This window comes from Giraffa tippelskirchi, chromosome 8 (assembly GCF_054371585.1).
Source record: "Giraffa tippelskirchi isolate mGirTip1 chromosome 8, T2T-mGirTip1v1.2.pri, whole genome shotgun sequence".
NCBI lineage: Eukaryota > Metazoa > Chordata > Mammalia > Artiodactyla > Giraffidae > Giraffa > Giraffa tippelskirchi.
This window is the reverse complement of record NC_137282.1, coordinates 135,950,224-135,969,969: the sequence shown is the minus strand read 5'-3', so window position 1 is coordinate 135,969,969 and position 19,746 is coordinate 135,950,224. Positions and strand designations below refer to the sequence as shown.

The following is a 19,746-nucleotide window of genomic DNA, read 5'->3' as shown; positions in this document are numbered from 1 at the left end:
AACTCTCACATCCATACACAACTACTGGAAAAACCATAGCCTTGACTAGACGGACCTTTGTTGGTAAAGCAATGTCTCTGCTTTTTAATATGCTGTCTAGGTTTGGTCATAACTTTTCTTCTAGGGAGCAAGTGTCTTTTAATTTCATGGCCGCAGTCACCATCTGCAGTGATTTTGGAGCCCAGAAAAATAAAGCCTCTCACTGTTTCCACTGTTTCCCCAGTCTATTTGCTGGGAAGTGATGGGATCAGATGCCATGATCTTAGTTTTATGATTGTTGAATTTTAAGTCAACTTTTTCACTCTCCTCTTTCACTTTAATCAAGAGGCTCTTTAGTTCGTCTTCGCTTTCTGCCATAAGGGTGGTGTCATCTGCATTACTGAGGTTATTGATATTCTTACAGCAATCTTGATTCCAGCTTGTGCTTTATCCAGTCCAGCATTTCTCGTGATGTACTCTGCGTATAAGTTAAATAAGCAGGGTGACAATATACAGCCTTGACATACTCCTTTCCTGATTTGGAACCAGTCTGTTGTTCCATGTCCAGCTCTAACTGTTGTTTCTTGACCTGCATACAAATTTCTCAGAAGGCAGCTCAGGTGGTCTGGTATTTCCATCTCTTTAAGAATTTTCCACAGTTTGTTGTGATCCACAGTAAGTAGACATGCTTATTTGCATTAGTTCTATTGTTGCTTTCGTTCATTTTCACTGGTTCCCTTATACTGTTGGCAGGGCCTTTGGGGCAAGCTCCAGACAGGTGTGTGTTTTTTTCCTACTTCCATGAAATGAGGTACTAGGCAGAGTAAATCATTTTGAATAAATAACAAGAATAATCAGTTGTAATCTCTTAAAAAGTTACTTAAATGGTCATTATGCTAGGATTTTAATTATATGACTAATTAAATTAAAGTGAAGTTGCTCTTTGCAATCCCATGGACTGTAGCCTACCAGGCTCCTCCATCCATGGGATTTTCCAGGCAAAAGTACTGGAGTGGGTTGCCATTTCCTTCTCCAGGGGATCTTCCTGACCCAGGGATTGAACCCAGGTCTCCCGCACTGCAGGCAGACACTTTACCAAAGCCTCTGCATTCATTTTAAGGCTACAGTCAGCTCTGCTGATTATATTGACTAATTTATTGAACTTAACAGTCAATTTGAATTATTTTCCCCCATAACATTATCTGAAAGACAGGCTAAATTAATATAATTTATTTTTTATTTTGACTTCTATAGTTATTCAAGATAAAAGCCAAGAGATGGGATCTGGCCAGGACAAAACAAAGTCCAATTTATACTCCTGTTTTGAGGTTTAATTCTTTGTACTGAAAGAAAGTATTTCTTTCATTCTATGAATTTTGAAATGGAGGGTGGTAAATACAGATACATTAATGGTAGTTCAAACAAAATTTTATTTGTTCAAGAACAAAGTCTCAGCCTTGACAAGTGAAAGCAAAGTGCTAATTCATGAATATGTTAATTTTTTCCTGCTGTAGGCATTAATGATATTCATTTTATCTTTTCTGATGTACAAACAACTATTTATAAAAAGGTTAAATTTTGGTCAGGGAGGATATTCAGCAACTGACATACCATAAATGTGTTTATTTGGGATTCTTTATTTTCTTATTTTTCTGTTTCTTAGTGATCTCTATTCCACACACAGCTGTTGTTTAGCGTTAAACTTCAAAATTTGACAAGGTGACATTTAGGTGAAGCTCTGGATTGAAATATTTGCTTGGTCAGATTTACAAGGCATAACTTCTGACCTTGTGGCCAAGTACCACAGCTCACCTGGGGGTTCTTTCTCCTTTTCTTTTTCTTTTTTTGAAGTATAGTTGATTTGCAATATTGAGTTGTTTTAGGTGTACAGCAAAGTGATTCAGTTATACCTACATATATATGTATATATACTTTTTCAGATTCTTTTTCATTATGGTTTATTACAAGATACTGAGTATAGTTTCCTGTGCTATCCAGTAGGTCTCTGTTATTTTATCTACTTTATGTATAGTAGTGTGTATCCTCAGGGATTCTTGGCTTATAACCTGGACCTTGGTTTGGTTCTGCCTCCTAAGATATCATGGTTGGGGAAAGGGGATCTGCTTCTCATTCTGGTTCACAACCACACTGAGACGTCCAGTATCATTCTGGAAGGTCAGGAAAGTTTTCCCAGTCCCTGAAGATGATTTGGAAAGGTTGTGCTGGGTGGAGGTGAGACAAATGATAAACCCAAACAGCCCCCCTCTGCTCCCCTAGAACCAAATTGATTGATTCCAGCCTGCAACCACTTCTTTGAGGCTTTCCATGAAGCTGGAAACTGAGGCCATGAAGACACTGAGGGTGGCTCTAGGCGGGCTCATTTATATGCTAGGGAAATCATTAATAGCTTACAAAGGACAGGAGACAGGCCACGGTGGCACCTTGGGAGAAGCCAGCTGCATGGTTTTGCCTGCAGGGCTCTCCTTCTTCCAGGTCATTTTTATTAACCTAAATACCTCCCTGGAGGCCACAGACAAGCACTGAAGGAAATGACCCTGTAATGTTCATAAAATGATCTTCATGTGGGAATCTCCACATGGAGTGGTTCCTCACGAGGAACCTTCCAGTTTCTTTAAGTGAGTGAAGTCGCTCAGTCATGTCCGACTCTTTGCGACCCCATGGACTGTAGCCTAACAGGCTTCTCCGTCCATGGAATTTTCCAGGCAAGAATACGGGAGTGGGTTGCCATTTCCTTCTCCAGGAGATCTTCCCAACCCAGGGATTGAACCCGGGTCTCCCACGTTGTAGGCAGACGCTTTACCATCTGAGCCACCAGGGAAGTTTTTAAAATTGTTTTTAAAATCTCATGTTTAACTAAGGCTTTGTCTTGGATGAGAAGGACCAAACAGATACTGTGTTTTCAGTGCTTCTCACCTTTAATTTAACCCCTTCATCCCAGATCAACCATTACAAGGTCCTTATGACCACACCTGGCTATTGTCTTACAATTCAAGTCAACGTGTGATACTCTGAGAAGCTTATTTTATCCGAATGAAATCAGAAGTACCTTAGGGGGTATCCAATCCTAGGGCTTTATATGGTTGTATAAATTTCAAGGGCATATAGAAAGAAGGTCCGAGAATAATAAAGATTAGAGATGTTTATCTAATTGATATTTTCAGTGTATCTGAAGGCTTGACATGGTGGATTTCCCAAATGATCATGGCAGCAGCCTTCGCGCTTTGCCCCCACCCCCTGACCCCATACACCAGGAGCTCTCTTTGGATTGCTCTGCTTTCAGAGGAGTGATTCCAGATCTTGGCAGAGCCCTCACTCTGACTCAGTTCAGGAACTTTTCCATTTAGAATCTGTCCCTAAATTCTTCTCAGACACCTTCTTTGCATTGATCCCAAGGTATTGAAAAGCTGAAATAATACTTCTTCCTTCCAAAAGAATGGAAAATCAGATAAACATAGAGTTATTCTCCCTCCTACCAAAAAAGAGGAGCTGTGTTCAGACAGAACATAAACACTTAGCTAAAGGATAATATTTTTAATATTAAAAATAGAGAACCTAGTAGTCCTTTGAGGTCATCCAGGTATAAGAACATCTAGTAGACATGGTTCATTATCTGGTCTGGTGAGAGATCATCTCTGAGATAATGGTTTTCTTGGCCAGATGATTTTTGTTCAGTTTTAATTATTCATTTTTTGATCAAACCAGTCCTTTTAGTAATTTTCCAAATTATCCATAAAATGATGTCTGCTGTTGCTCTTGGGCTTCAGATATTTGTATATATATTCTGAGATATTTGCATGAAGCATTTTTCGGATCCTAGTCATTGCTGAAGCAAAACCATTCCTATATTCTTTTCTCATCCTAGGATTGGTGATGGTTTATTTTTAAGACAATATGCTAACAGCGTGATGAGTTTATTCCCCTTACATTGTAGAGTTTCTGTCAGTCTTGTCTGTTGTCAATCATGGCAATGTAAATGCTGCCAAATATACGCATTTCTCTTCCTAACTGCAAATTGACTTTTTTATGGCCACTTATTAGAGCACCCCAGGAGACCAATAATAATGATTGAGCCATCACTGCTAGAGACCAGATATCATTTCTTCAGTTTCCTATTCTAATAAATAATGAACTGCCAAGTTGTTTACAGATAAATCAAATGTCCCTGTAATATTAATAAATACCAAGCTAAAAGCAGTTGCATACAATTTACAGATATGAGATGTTTTAGAAATTCTAGACATGATAATCATCAGAAGGAGAACACTTTTACTAATGAGAACTAGTTTGGAGCACATGGCAACTGTGTAAAACTATAATTGGATCTTCTCCTGTCTCTGCTTCTTAAAGTTCTAGCCTTTCTTCCACCAGGGAGGAAGAAATTTTCTTCTACCCTTCTAGTTTCTTCCGGTTGGTCTAAGAATTAAATGGACATGAGATGGACTAACAGGAGAAAAACAAAAGATTATTATGTTGTGTGCATGGGAGAGACCCAGGAAGAGTGAATAACTGGCCAAACAGCTGAAACCCTCACCATCAGCTGAAGAAGAAAGAGGATGTTGGGAGTAGTGATTGGGGACCTCAAAAAGGAGGAAGGCAATACACAGAAAGATGGGAAAACAGATGTTTGGTAAACAAATGTTTGCTGGGCCAGCCGGATTCAACGGGACACAGAGTGGACTCTGATCTTGAAGAGTTTCCCCCAACCTGCTTAGCCCAGATGTTTAACTTGCAGATATTTATGGTGATGGTCTATTCCTATAATAGGCCCTCTATTTTAATTCTTCAGGCAATTAGGGAGAAGGTCAAAGTTTCTTCCTGAGTCTTTTGGGCCTTAATTGTTTTCCCCTGGAAGTAGCCACCATGCCAAAGAGATATTTTTGGGAGAGGAGACATTTGGGGGTGGCAAGTATTGTCTCCTTGTACTTCAAGTTCTGTCTTTTCCAGATTCCCTCCATCCCTGAGCCCTCAAAAGAGCCATCACTCCTGTTTTAAAAGAAAGTTTTTCTTTTATATTGGGATATAGCTGATTAATAGTGTTATGATAGTTTCAGGTGGACAGCAAAGGATCGCATCCATACATGTACATGTATCCATTCTCCCCCAAACTCCCTTTCCATCCGGGCTGCTACATAATATTGAGCAGAGTTCCCTGTACACTAGGTCCTTGTTGCATCACTCTTTTTTTTGAATCTGTTTTTGTGGCGCATACATAGTCTAACCTTCTTAGCGCATTCACTCATGTATTGATTCATTCATTCATTTGTTTGTTCATTCATTCATCCCTTCTGTACACTAGATGCGGTGCTATCCTCTGGGCTATAGAAACCAGTAGAACATAGTCCCTGTCTTTAGTGATGCTTAGAGTTTAAGCTTTAAGCTGTCTTTTTATTTACTTACCTCTCCTCTGGATGGGTAAGTACCCTGAGGGTGAAGACCATCTTGTGACCACCACCACCTGCAGTCATTACAAGGGCTTGCCTGTGGTGGGCACCCAGTTAGTGATAATATGAACTGATCACTGAATCCATTCTGAATCCTTCAGAAGCACGGGATTGAGGATTGAATACCTTCAAATGTTTTAAGAGCCTTTCTCCTCCCGCCACAATTACTAACTGTAAAAGTAAGTAACTCCACAAGTTTGACTCCTTTCACCTTGTCCAAAGGCTGCTTCTTCTCAGAATCCTATCCAGTGCCACATCGGAATTACATACGAAAGCATGAATGTGAGTGGTAACAGTGGACCGAACATCTACTGGCAGTCATGGAGCAAAGGCTTCTGCCTCCAGCTCAGATTCTTTTTAAATGCATCTGTTTTGGTACAATGGAGAATCCTTCCCTCTTTTTGTGGAGCTTGGAGGTCAAGTAAGTAAGCAGGAGTGATTGTGGCTGATGATTGAGCGCCTACAAACCACCAGGCATTGGGCCAAGCAGCTTCCGCATATATCACACAGAAGTCTTCTCAATACTCTGGTGAGGTAGGTCCCATTTTGAATCCCTGTTTATCTAGGTGAGGAGACTAAGTCTCAGGGAATTCAAGTAACTTGTCTAAGGCCTTACAGGCAAGAAATGACAGAGCCAGGACCCAGCAATGCTCTGTGTCCCCGCCCACCACTCCTTGTCAAAGTGGGATTCATAGGGGCATTTGTGGGAGAGGGACTTAGGACTTCTGAATGGTAACATTTAAATTGTGTGGGTTTTTTTCCCAGTGAAAAAATAATCTGAAGTAATATTAGCATCTTCTGGATCTTCCAGATGACCACATTATGATGATGCCATGCCATTTTGGTGCCTGAATTTGTGCTTTTTATTTACAATCCAGTTGGTGTCAATACTACTTCAGTTGCTGTGATCTTACAGGAATGAACTGGTGGACTTATTATGTAATTTGCCTTCAGTGAAGGCCCCGTGATCATCCAGTGACGTTTAATGTTGCTGTGAACAAAGCAACGGGGGAGGAGGGTCCTACTGCAAGCTGGGTAGGGGGACATTCTGAACTCTGAACACCTGCCTTGGAGTTTTCCATACCAGAATCATAATGGGGAAGGGAGGGTTATGTTTAGCAAAACATCATCATCTGAATATTAAGTTATTGTTGTTAGTTTGCTTGGATTGGTTTTTAAAATTTTTTTTATATTTGGTTAGAGCATTTAGTTGCAGATTGGAGATTTTAGATGAGTTGAAACTGTAAGAACTCAGCTGTATGTTTGCACATATTTAAGCATCATTACAATGAAAATCATTTAAGTTAAATTTGGAAGGAAGGCAGGGTGATTTTTTTCCTAAGAAAAGCGGTCATATATTTTTCAAATCTGAGCCAAATTGAATGCCTCTATACTACATGATGAAAACTTTCTCCTCAAAAAATGCTCCCCTACCCACCGAGGGCCTGGCTTGCTTAAGTCTTTCTTTTGCAATAAGGCATTGACATTTTCTTTCAACCTGAAAATAGTGTCTGGGAGTGTTGAGGACTGACCTTGGGAAAAACTTTCTATTGCTGTGGTTCTCCTGGGACTGGCTTTGTCTATCAAGGTGCCTTTGGATTCTTTGTCACTCTAGGTCCTGACTCTGATGACTGACAGTTATACATATCACCCACGGTTCATAATCATTTTCTTATTGCCACCATCCATGTTTGTGAATTGGGCTAGAAAGTGGTACCAGCCTGGCATAGGTAGAGAAGATAATGACAATGTAATGGGATTTTAAAAGCTTCTGGTTTGCAAGATCTCCGAGTCTCTCCAAAATGACTACATCAGTTACTACTTTGGGTAAAGAAAAGGAAAATCTTGTTAAATGCAGACACTCAGAGAGGAAGTAATATATGACAGTGTATTTATCCTTGCACTTTAGTATTGCTACAGATGAATTCCTAGTAAGATTTTGGAGCATTGGAATAGAGGACAATGAGTTTGATGCTGAGAGAGGAAAGGATAATTTCATAGCTTGTGGGAATGCAGTGCAGCTTATGGGCTAAGGTCTGGGAAGCCTGGACATCAAGGCTACATATGAGCAGTGCCAACTTTGAGTAACCTTGGGTTGCCTTTAAAAGAGGGGGCATTTTTTTCTGTGTACAAATCACCATCCTTCTCTTATTTAAAGTTTTAATAAAATTGCCCTGTTTTTTAAAAAATGTGTAGAAAACTGTCTAACACATCAAAATGCCCAATTAGTGTTTGTTGTCATTTTTTAACGCTATCATTATTAGCATTCCCTGACATTCCTAATAGTGCAGAGAGAGCAATCCAGTGCTCACAGTGGGATCAGAGGAGCTGGGCTTGTGTCCTGGGTTGGCTCTGATTTTCCCATGAGAGCCAGGACCTTTCCTGAGCCCCTTTGACCTCAGCTTCCTTGTTTTCATCAAGGTATTGGGCAGAATGATCCCCAAGGTTCTTGCCAGCTTTTTCATGCTTTTTCCATTCCAGTCTTTGCTACAGATCATCAGAGCATCCTTAGAGCCTGTTTTTCATTAATGATAATGACCATTGGTTATTATTATTATTCTTTAGATCAAGTTTCAGGGGATCTTCATTTGGGTCCTGATTGTGCTATTCTATTATAGCTATGAGACCTTGGGCAAGTCATTGAATGTCTCTGAGCCTCAGTTTTCTGCTCTGCAAAATGGGAATTCGGATAACTGCCCTTTGACCTCATAAGGTTGTAAGGGGTCATATGGCATAATAGCTTTGGTGATAATAGATGGAAAATATTTTCAGCATCACACACCAGTGCTTTTCTATTGTTTATTCTCTGTTCATTTAGCTCATCTTCTTGTTTCTTCTTTTTTAAACTTTGAAAAGGAGTTCATGAGAATCCCTGTTAGAAAAACTGAAAAGAGAAAAGAGAAAGAAGACCCTTTTTGGTGATTCATGATATCTCCATTTGACTCTGAAAGCCATAATGGCAGCACCATGTTCCCAGGCAGTTTCTGAGGTTACTCAGCTCCAAACGAGGCAGATGCTTGGCAGGGCTTTCTGAAGATTTTCTGAAAATTGCTTTAACATCAACCTCAATAAAATAAAAGGTTTTCAGATATGTACCTGGACTAAGGGGAAACATTTCCAAAGCTTCTGGGAGAGTCTCAGGTGGAAAAACAGCAACGTCATTTTAATCTGGAACTTGCCGGAAATGGGACAATGTCGCAAAACACCTCAACACATCTTTGGAAATCCCCAACAGTGACTAAAAGAACCCCTGCTTTACAAAAAACGTTTTAAAACCATAAGACAGATATGTTCACCTAGAGAAAAATAAACCTTTCCCCTAAGGATGCAGCTAGGGTTTGCATATCCCTTCTTTTATTTTTTTAAGTTTTATTTGTTTACTTATTTTTGGCTGCGCTGAGTCTCCCTTGCTGCATGCGGGCTTTCCGTAGTTGCGGCGAGTGGGGGCTACTCTCTAGTCGCAGTGCGCAGGCGTCGCAGTGCGCAGGCGTCGCACTGCGGTGGCTTCTTTTGTTACAGAGCGCAGGCTCTAGTTTTGGTGTCTGGACTTCATTGTTCCACAGCATGTGGAATCTTCCCAGATCAGGGATCAAACCCGTGTCCTCTGCATTGGCTGGTGGATTCTTATCCACTGGACCACCAGGGAAGTCCTGTATATCCCTTCTTAAAAGAAGATCTACACCTTCAGCTGTCAGTGTTCTTTCCTAGTGCTGCTGCCGCTGCTGCTGCTGCTGCTAAGTCGGGTCAGTCGTGTCCGACTCTGTGTGACCCCATAGACGGCAGCCCACCGGGCTCCGCCGTCCCTGGGATTCTCCAGGCAAGAACACTGGAGTGGGTTGCCATTGCCTTCTCCAATGCATGAAAGTGAAAGTGAAGTCGCTCAGTCGTGTCCGACTCTTCGCGACCCCAAGGACTGCAGCCTACCAGGCTCCTCCGTCCATGGGATTTTCCAGGCAAGAGTGCTGGAGTGGGGTGCCATTACCTTGTCCGTCTTTCCTAGTGACTCACTCCTTATTCCTTTAACTTTAACTTCTCTTTGCTCTCCTTTTGCAAACTACTCTTTTGAAGGTCATGGAATCCCCAACCTGGTAACCAAAGTTACTGTGTAGTCTCCGCCTCCCCCAACTTCTACATGGCATGGATGCCAGTGACCACCCTTCCTTGCCTGAAACCCACTCCCCTTGCCTCCGTGATGAGGTTTTTCTTTTGATTCTCCTCCTTATTCATCCCTGCCCCTTTCTTACTTTGCAAACCTGCCATCTCTTCCTGTATGGGTCAACTCAGTCTGGTACCCAAGGGCCAGAGCCAGTGACTTAAACAATAAAAATTTATTTCTCAAAGTACTGGAGGCTGAGAAGTCCAGCATCAAAGTGCCAGTTGATGTGTTTCCTAGTGAGGACTCTCTTTCTGCCTGTAGACCACTGTCTTCTTGCTGTGTTGTCACATGAGTTCTTTGGGCCTGTGTGAGGTATTATAAGGCCAATAATCCTATAGGACTGGGGTCTACCCTTTAAACCTCAGTTACCATTAATTACTCTCTCAAAGGGCTTCCCAGGTGGCTCAGTAGTAAAGGACCCACTTGCCAATGCAGGAGATGCAAGAGCCGCAGTTTCAATCCCTGGGTCAGGAGCTCCATCTCCAAATACAAAGTGGAGCTTTGTATTTGGCCAGGAAAACACAATTTGGTCCACAGCACTTCTTGCGGAACCCTGTTGGCAAGGTTCTTACCAACCTACCTACGTGGTCTTCCTGCTGCATAACCCTCTCACTCATAGCTGAGCTGCTTGGGAATTTGGAGTGAATTTCTGATGATCACACTCTGCTGCTCCAATAGCATTCCTCACCCCTGCCTTTTCCTCCTCACTGGAAGCAGATTGATGTCTTGGAAAAGTGCAATATGGCCTCTCCCCCTCCCCACCATGTGTCACTCTGGACTCCTGCAGTTTTCTAAACAGCATTCCCTGTGCACTCCTTCCTCCGTGTACTGCACCCCACCCCGCTCCCCGTTTCCCCTCTAAATGCAGGCTGCTTCCCGCCCCCGTCCATTCTCCAGTATTGCCCGCTTCCCACAGTTCTCTCCTGACTCCTCTCTCCAGCCGGAGCCCTTTCTCCCCTGAGTCTCCAGTGCTGCCTGCTCACCTTTTCTGCTGCTCCCCTCACTGACCGCTCCATCTGGAACCTGTGTGTCCCTGTGTAATTGTAATCTTGGTGTCCCTCCTCTGCCACCTGCTCAGAAGTGGGTCTTTCTGCCCAACTGGGCATCAGTCATTGAAGCAGCATCACGGTGGTTTGCACAGAGCAGATTCTCAATACATAACTTCAAAGGAGGAGTCTGCAAGCTTCTATGTAATGCTCCAAAGTTGAAATATTATCTCTGTTTTGTAAATTCATCCTCAATCTTTTCATCATGAGTGATGTCAAGAGTGCCCTGAAAGGATGAAATTGCAGAAGAAAATGGTTTAATCCTCATGGATCTTTTAAATAAATTATTAAGACCTGAAATGGTAGCCAGCAGTCTTTCATTATCCACTATAGAAATGTTTCAGTGATTGATCTGACAATGATCAGCTTAAAAAAAAATTTCAAGTTAGTTTTGGATAACAGCGTGTGGTTTCCTCTGTGAAGGCACTTCTGAGGCCACAGATTGCCTGGGCTTCTACTGTGCCTGCACTGCCATTGCTAGCCTTTATGTTCTGTTGTTATTAATGTTTGGCTCCTGGTGGTGAGGGGCAGAGTTCAACCCATTAGGATCCTAAGGTTTGGTCGATGATTTATAAATTACCGTTTATTATCAAAAAGAGTAAGAGGAAGGAAAAAATAGCCTAGGCAGCCGGTTAGATAGTTCAGTTCACTAGACATTTATTCAGTGCCTGTTGTATGCTGGATATTGAGATGGAGTTGTGTGTGTGTAATATAATCTTTGTTATTCTTATAGACATAGAAAACTAACTTATGGTTATCAAAGGAGAAAGAGGGGAGAGATAAATTAGGAGTTTGAATTAATAGATACACGCTACTATATATAAAATAGATAAAAAACAAAGCACAGGAAACTATATTCAATATCTTGTAATAACGTAGAAAAGAATCTGAACAACAACATATATATGCATATATATGTTTATAGAACTAAGTTGTGTTGCTGTATACCTGAAACTAACCCAACGTTGTAGATCAACTATGCTTGCTTCCATTTTAAAAATATCTTTAAAAAATCCTTGCCATTGAGAAGCTATGGAGGACGGTCATAAATCAATCATTGTGGACAATCAGTTGCCATAAGACATTGTCTAGAGCAAAAGAGAAGAGAGGAAGGCATGAATATGCTTTATGAGTCTGCAGATTAACAGAACACACATATATACATGTGCATTCTAAAGATGTTCTTTAGAAACAGACAAGTGTTCATGCAAATAACTAATCAAACTCCCCTCAAACACGACTCCTAAGAATTCAGGGCTGTGGAGCCTGGGAAACCACATTATCATTTAAGCCAAAAAGTATGACCATCTGGAAGGCAGGAGGTACTTCTGAGGCCATAGCCCTCATAGGCTGGTCCTATGGAGGCTTTCTCCCTCCCTGGGTTTCCACAAGCCTATTTGAGTAGCTCTACTCTGGGGGTAAATCTCCATGTCTTGTTATTTCAGAAAAAGCCCAGTCCTCCTGAACCTTCCTTCTCAGGTCAGTTGATTGGTTAGTTTCTTCATTTGGAACAACTCTCTGTATTCCTTCTTTTACCTGTTATGGAAGGGATTAAGACCAACGCTGATTTTTTGTTTGTTTGTTTAACTACCTTTTGGTTTGTTTGTTTATTTATTTATATTTTTTGGTGATGCCACACACTATGCAGGATCTTACTTTTCCAACCAGGGTTCGAACCCACGCCCCCCAACAGTGGCAGCGCAGTGTCTTAACCATTGGACTGCCAGAGAAAAGGCTGATTTTTTATTTCCTCTTGCCTTTAAGAAGTTCTAGTGAGTCTCTGCTAGGTATCAGGTACTATTCTGGGGTCTAGAGATACAGTGTGAACCAGATACAGCCCAGTATTTACAGACTGAATTGGGAAGGAGGCAGTTAAACAACTACTGTGTAGCAAGATAAAGACTGTGATGGAGAAATACTGCTTGATAGGAGATTTATCTTGGAGTTAAGCATTTTCAATAATCTAATTGTTCCCTGGTTGAGCACTGGAAACTGAGATGGGGAAAGGGTCACAGAGAGATGTGACAGGGGTTAAACTGACACAGAATCTGCAAAGGGACTATTGCTGCACTTGCTTATTCTTGCTAGCTGTATGTTACAGAACACCACTTTTTAAAAAAAAATATTGTCTTTTTAAAATATTTATTATTTTTATTTGTTTGGCTTTGTCCGGTCTTAGTTGTGGCATGTGGGGTCTTCAATCTTTATTGCAGCACTCCATATCTTTTAGTTGCAGCATGTGGAATCTACTTCCTCAACCAAGAATTGAACCCAGGCCCCCTGCATTGGGAGCGAAGAGTCTTAGACCACCAGGGAAGTCCCCAGAATACCGCTTTTAAGGAAGTCCTGATGTATCCATCTTTAGAATTTATATGTGTACTTTTATGCAAGGAGTCAGTCTGCTTCCTTTTAAATCTACGTTTCTCTTGGGTTGTTTGGAATTTGGAAGATACTTTCTCAGAGAAACCTCATAAATTATGACCAGATCTCCAGGCTTGCTCAAAAGGCTGTTATATGCATGATGTACTTGAGATAAAGTACTAGATTTCTGCTTTGAGAGATCTTAGAAACGATTTATGTTACTGTGGGAAAATGTCCACCATTCCAGATGGGAAAATAAGCCAGAAAACTTACCTCTTGTAGCCTTCATGGGAAGAAAAAGATTTTCTTTTCTCTGTGTGCCTCCTTCCTGAACAATGAAGAATTCCCTAGGTCCAGGTCCCTGGGACATGGGATGGGGGATCCAGTGGAGGTAGGGGCTAGCAGGGGGCAAGAGGGGTGTGTGTAAGGTTGTTGATTTTTAATGAAGATTCCCAGTACATTTAAAGTACATGTATCATTTCATTGAATCCTTACAATACACCCATGAGATGTTACCTTTGCTCTGAAATGCTGCTGTGATCCAGGGCTGAAACCTTGGACCTCTTCTCCTACTAAACTCCCTATTCAGCCCCATGGATTTAAATATCATCTGTGACATCACCCTCTCCCATGAACTCTGAACTCAGAGCACCTACCACTGATCACTTAGATGAATAGTAGGAATCTCCAACTTAACCTGTCCTAAACTGTTCTTTTCATTTTCTCTCTCCAAACCTGTCCTTTTCACAGTCTCCTCCGTCTTTGTCAATGGCAGCTTTCTGTTTCTAGGTACTGAGACCTAGAAGCAGTAGGTACTCAAACCCTCGGCATTATCCTCAAATCCTCCCCAAGCCATATCCAGTTCATCAGCAAAATGCTGCTGGTACATTAAAAATCTCCAGACTCCTATTGCTTCTCACCCTTCCACCTGCCACCTCTCTGGTCTCCATCCTTATCACCTCCTGCCTGAGCTGCTGCCAACTGTTTCCTAATTGGTCTCCTCCTTCCACTTTTGGTCGACTCCCCAAATAGCAGCCAGAGAACATTATTTTAAAACAGAAGTCAGTTTATGAAACTCCTCCATTCAAAATCCTCCAGCGGCTTATTATCTCAGAGCAAAAAGCAAAACCTTCTCCAAAGCCTGTGAGGCACTGTGTGTCCTGGCCTCCTGCTTTTCCTCTGAGTTCATTCTTCCCATCCTCCCTTCCCATCACACTTCAGCCACTGTTGGATTTTTTGTTTTTTTCCTGCCAGTTTTTTTTTTTTAAAACCTGGTAAGTCTTTCCCCTGATATCTACGTGGCTCACTCCCTTTTTCTTTGTCCCAGATATATTTCTGAGTCTCCTCTCTAAAGTATACAGAATAACAAATGTCCTATACTGCCGTCCCATTACATAGATTTTAATAGACTGCTAGGTACTTTGAAGGGTGGCATGCTGACTGGTACACAGTTGGTGACAACACCAAGAACAAAGGAACAAAGACTGTGTATTGTACAAGACTTCACCCTCCCCACATCAAAGCCAAGGCCAGATCATGTCAAAGTGGTCAATTAGACTTGCTTTCTTTCCCCCTCATATTATGCACTTCCCAGATCCATTTTTCATAGCCATACACCTATTACATTTTTAATGTTTCATATTTGGTATTTGAGCTAATTATACATTCTGACGTGAAGAGCTGACTCATGGGAAAAGAGCCTGATGCTGAGAAAAATTGAGGGCAAGGGGAGAAGGGGGCAACAGAGGATGAGGTGGTGGGATGGCATCACTGACTCAGTGGACATGAGTTTGAGGGAACTCAGGGAGATAGTGATGTACAGAGAAACCTGGCATGCTGCAGTTCAGAGGGTTGCAAGGAGTTGGACACGACTTAGAGACTAAACAACAACAGCAACAATACATTCTAAGTGAAAAGGCCATTGAGATTCTGTTTGGAAGGAGGAAACAAATTTCAAAAAATGTAGAAAATAGAGAAGATATAAAAGAAAATGAACTGGTGGAGAGAAGGAAAAAAAGAGAGTTGTCCAGATTTATGTAACAAATATTTTTGAGTATCTAGTATGTGACTCACACCATCATCTGAAAGGTAGAATGAAGTAGCTATATAAAGAGACAAATAGCAACAATCTCTCAAAAAGACAGGTTGGTCTCAAATACTGTTTTTCATCCTTAGTACTGCCCCATTCCTGGTAGTGAATCAGGCTTTGGGAACCCAGTCATAAATACTGGTCTTTGATATCTTAATAAGAAGGTTCCATTTTGTTGGCTGATTTTTCCAGTTAAACATATGGAATGGTGCTGGGTTTGGTTAGAGGGGGCTTCCCTGATAGCTCAGTTGGTAAAAAATCCATCTGCAATGCAGGAGACCCAGGTTCAATTCCTGGGTCGGGAAGATCTGCTGGAGAAGGGATAGGCCACCCACTCCAGTATTCTTGGGCTTCCCTTGTGTCTCAGCTGGTAAAAAATCTGCCTGCCATGTGGGAAACCTGAGTTTGATCCCTGGGTTGGGAAGATCCCCTGGAGAAGGGAACAGCTACCCATCCAGTATTCTGGCCTGGAGAATTCCAGGTTGAATTCCAGGAGAATTCCATGGTTGGATGGCATCACCGATTCGATGGATATGAGTTTGAGCAGGCTCTGGGAGGGAGTTGTTGATGGACAGGGGAGCCTGGCATGCTGCAGTCCATGGAGTCGCAGAGTCAGACACGACTGAGCAACTGAACTGAACTGAACTTGGTTAGAGGAGCAGGAAGGAGAAGGGACCCAAGTTTTCTCCTCTGATGTAAAGAGCTTCCAGTGTCCTGTTGGAACGACACTGGGCAGGCCTCCTACACTGTTCCGGTTGTACTTGTCAGGAGCCTGCAGCCTGAAATGGTGAAGCCGCCATCTTGATTATCATGGTACCCACCATGATGATTCAGTTCATTAAAGTTACAAGTGTTTCCATCTAGTCTTTTGGTCAAGTAGAGGGATTATATGCATACACCCTCCTCACACTTCATTTCAAGCATGGTCTTTGGAGTAAGGCAGTGTAGAAGCCAGGAAAGGTGGTCACCCATTCTTGAAAGGTCTATTAGTGATTAAGCTCACTTGGCTGCTATTACTTGATTCCTCCACTGGCTCAGTCTGTCTCCCATGACCTTCTGGAACTCTTCCCCAGAAACCTTCTTACCAACTAAGTTCTGTTCTCACGAGCCTGGCTCCTGGTTGGTTGTTGGAAGACAGAGAGATGAGGTGAGCTGGCCCCTCAGAACAACTGGTCCCAGTTGCAGCTGACCAGAAAGGACTTTCATAAAGATTTCAGCTTGATTTTTTTTTTTTTTTCCAAAGCTAGAATCTGGGTCAGCTCTTTCTTGTAAACAACACATGGCACCAGAAGTGAGGAACTAATTATGGATCATCCGGAATTGTGACTTTCTGACAGTGTGGAGGAAAACTGCCCAGCCAGTGTCGGCTTCTCAGTTGGTGGCCTCAGATAAACAGGCTGCGGGCAGGCAGCTCCATCTAGAGAGGAGGAGGTGTGCTCTTGTTCCCGACCTACGCACACATCCAATCTGCCTTTGATCCTTTAGGAACCTAACAGATACTGTGGTTACTCTGATTGTAAGCTTGAGAGAGGGAAGCAGTGGAGAGAATGGGGTGATGGGGAAGGGAGGGAGGGAGAAAAAGAAAACATCTGCAACCAAAGGATATAAGAAGAAGGGAAGGATTTAAAAAGTGACTTGAAACCGTCAGGACAATGACTTACTTTCAGACCAAGAGTGAACTGGTGAATTGCGCCAGCAATGAAAAGGGAGGGGGAGAACCCTCATCCTTCTGGATTTAACACAGCAGGAGACCAATGAAAATCTGAGACTCGGGAAGTCACTAAGTTGAGAAAGTAGTAATGAAAGATGAGCAGGGCTCTGCACCATCTATTAGGAGAGAGAGGGGGGACAGAGAGATGGAGAGAGAGAATAACAGTGGCTGTGGGTCGCGGTAGTGATGTTACATTGCTTTTGTCTTGCCAGCACCGTGGGCCAGGAGCCGTGCTGGGCACAGACTATTACAGACAGAAGCAAGGATGCTCACCATATGGGAGGCAATGTAAAAACATGAATAAATGGGTTCGCTTTGCCAACTGTTGTCAATAACAACACATGTGCAGACAGGAGGCAGAAAGGAGAGGCTGAGTGGCCCTCCCAGGGTGGAAGATGCTTTGCTAGGGGTGGGGAAAGCAGTAAGGGCAGAGAGCTTCCCGAGAAGGAACCCTTGAGCCTGTGGTTAAGCGCTGACGGCCTTTTTATCCAAGTTGGGAAATGGTGTTCAAAGGAAAGAGAATGGCAAGTAAAACTCAGGCAGAAAACATGGATTAGCAAGCCAAGTTCGGGGGTTGAGAAACTGGAGAAAAGTTCTTCATCTTGATCTGAAATTATGTCAGACTCTGGACTTACTGCACAATATGCCTGTCTTGGGAAGTAAACAGTTTTAAAGATGTGAAAGTGTGATGACCGAGAGTAACGAGTGCCGGTCAGCATCAGCAAATGCTAACATCTCCTGATTGATTCCTGCTGCGGGACTCTGGTCCGGATCTGGGCCCACGAGGATCTCATTTGGGCCTCTCCATCATCCTGAGTCATAGCTATGGAAAATGAAACTAACTTGCCTAAAATCACTGAGAAAAATAGTGGCAGAAGGCAGATTCAGACCCCAGCACCAGGGACCACTGCCCCACTGTGGTTACTCAGCACTGGCACTGGATTGCCTGGATTAGAATCTGGGTTTGTTTGACTGTAGAGTTCCTTTGGGCTTCCCTGGTGGCTCAGTGGTAAAGAACTCTCCTGCCAATGCAAGAGATGCAGGTTCAATTCCTAGGTGGGGAAGATCCCCTGTTGAAGAAAATGGCAACCCACTCCAGTATTCTTGCCTGGGAAATCCCATGGACAGAGGAGCCTGGTGGGCTTCAGTCCATGGGGTTGCAAAGAGTCAGACACAATTTAGTGACTAAACAACAAGAGTTCCTTTAATCCATATAACAACCCTATGAAGTCAGTACCATGATGGCCCTCATGTTGCATACGCTGCCCAGAGATGTTCAGTAACATGTCCAACGTCACATAGCCAGGAAGTGGTTGTACCAGGATTCAAACCCAATAAAGCAATCCCAAAGTCTACACTGCGTCTCTCTATGTGTAAAAAGACTGATAACTCTAGGAAAGAGAGGAAGAGATCCTGTGTCATGTGAGAGAACTAAGATGGCCCATACTAATCACAGTTAATATTTATCGAGCACTGAATTTTTGTCCCGTTGCCCTAAATGCCTTATTATGTGTATTGTTAAATTCTCAAAACAGCACTCTAAGGCATAAACACTCCTGTTTTCCATATGTCAGGGGTGAAGACACTGAATACAGGGGGATTAAGTAACTTGCCTACTGTTAGCAGGTATATCGGGGAGCTGAGAGTCGAAGGCAGGACTCCTGAATTCCATTCAATTCAAGAAATGTCACGGGACTTCCCTGGTGGTCCAGGGGTTAAGAATCTGCCTGCCGATGCAGAGGATGTAGGTTCAAAACTGGTCTGGGAAGATTCCACGTGCCTCGGGGCAACTAAGCCCATGCGCCACAACTACTGAGCCCATGCGCCTAGAGCCCATGCGCCTAGAGCCCATGCTCTGCAACTAGAGAAGCTGCTGCAATGAGAAGCCTGGGCACCACAAGTAGAGAGTAGCCACTGCTTGCTGCAACTAGAGAAAGCCTATGCATAGCAACAAAGACCCAGTGCAGCCCAAAATAAATACATTTTAAAAATCAAAAAGAAATGTCAGAGGTTACCTTCCAGAGTAAGGTCTTCTTTAGCAGTGACAGGAGTTATGGGTGGAAAAGATGCAACTCTTGTCCTCAGTGGAGAGTGAAAGATAAGAAAACTAGGTGGGACACAACACGGAGTCATGAGGGGCACAGACACGGGATAGATTAAGGGGGTCACTGAGGGGTGGCCTTGACTGGTGCAGGTGGGCTCACAGTGGGGTGTGAAGGCGGTAGCCCCAGGTGTGAATTTCAGGGTGAGCGAGATGTCAGTAGGAGGCGCTGGGGACCAGCACTAAGGCTTAGAAACTAGGAAAACTTGAGTCTGTTGGTCAGGACCACACAGCTGTCCATATTTTGATACAGATAAAGCCCTCAGAACAAAGGATGCCCACCATCACTGCTGTTGTCATTATTATTATTGTCCTTATTGACAGAGCTGGAGGCTGATGCCTTGACTTAAGGCTTTTTTCCCACACTGATGAGAGAGTAAGATCCATCTGGGCAGGAAGACCGTCATCTTCTTGCAGGTGTCCGAGTTTGCTGGGTGGAAAAACCCCTGTTATTGAATTCCCTAGATCTTAGGGAGTTATGGAAGATTTTTAACGCTGTGGTGACATGAACACTGAGCTCTATTTGAGGGAAAAGTTTCCATAGGACATGCTGGGTACTGAGATAGGTTTACTAACCTTTCTTCCTAGTCCCTTTGTGTGTGTTAGTTGCACAGCCGTGTCCGACGCTTTGCGACCCAATGGACTGTAGCCCACCAGGTCCTTTTTATATTTGTATTAAAAAGACCTTACAATCATGCCGATTGTCACCTGCCTTCTTGGACTCCTAAGGAGTTCTGAGCAGCTCTCCACACCCCACCCCTCCCCTGGCACCTTTCCTGTCTGGCTTTCCTTTCTTACTAGAATATCTGAATAACCCAGACCCATCTTGGCTGTGTTTTCC

The 19,746-nt window shown here is 42.9% G+C and overlaps 1 protein-coding gene across 4 annotated transcripts in view; it reads left to right on the top strand.

Moving 5' to 3' along the window:
- The window catches only part of RCAN2 (regulator of calcineurin 2), a 272,351-nt gene that overhangs the window by 10,769 nt on the left and 241,836 nt on the right, over positions 1–19,746 (top strand). The gene's annotated exons all lie outside the window — the stretch shown is intronic.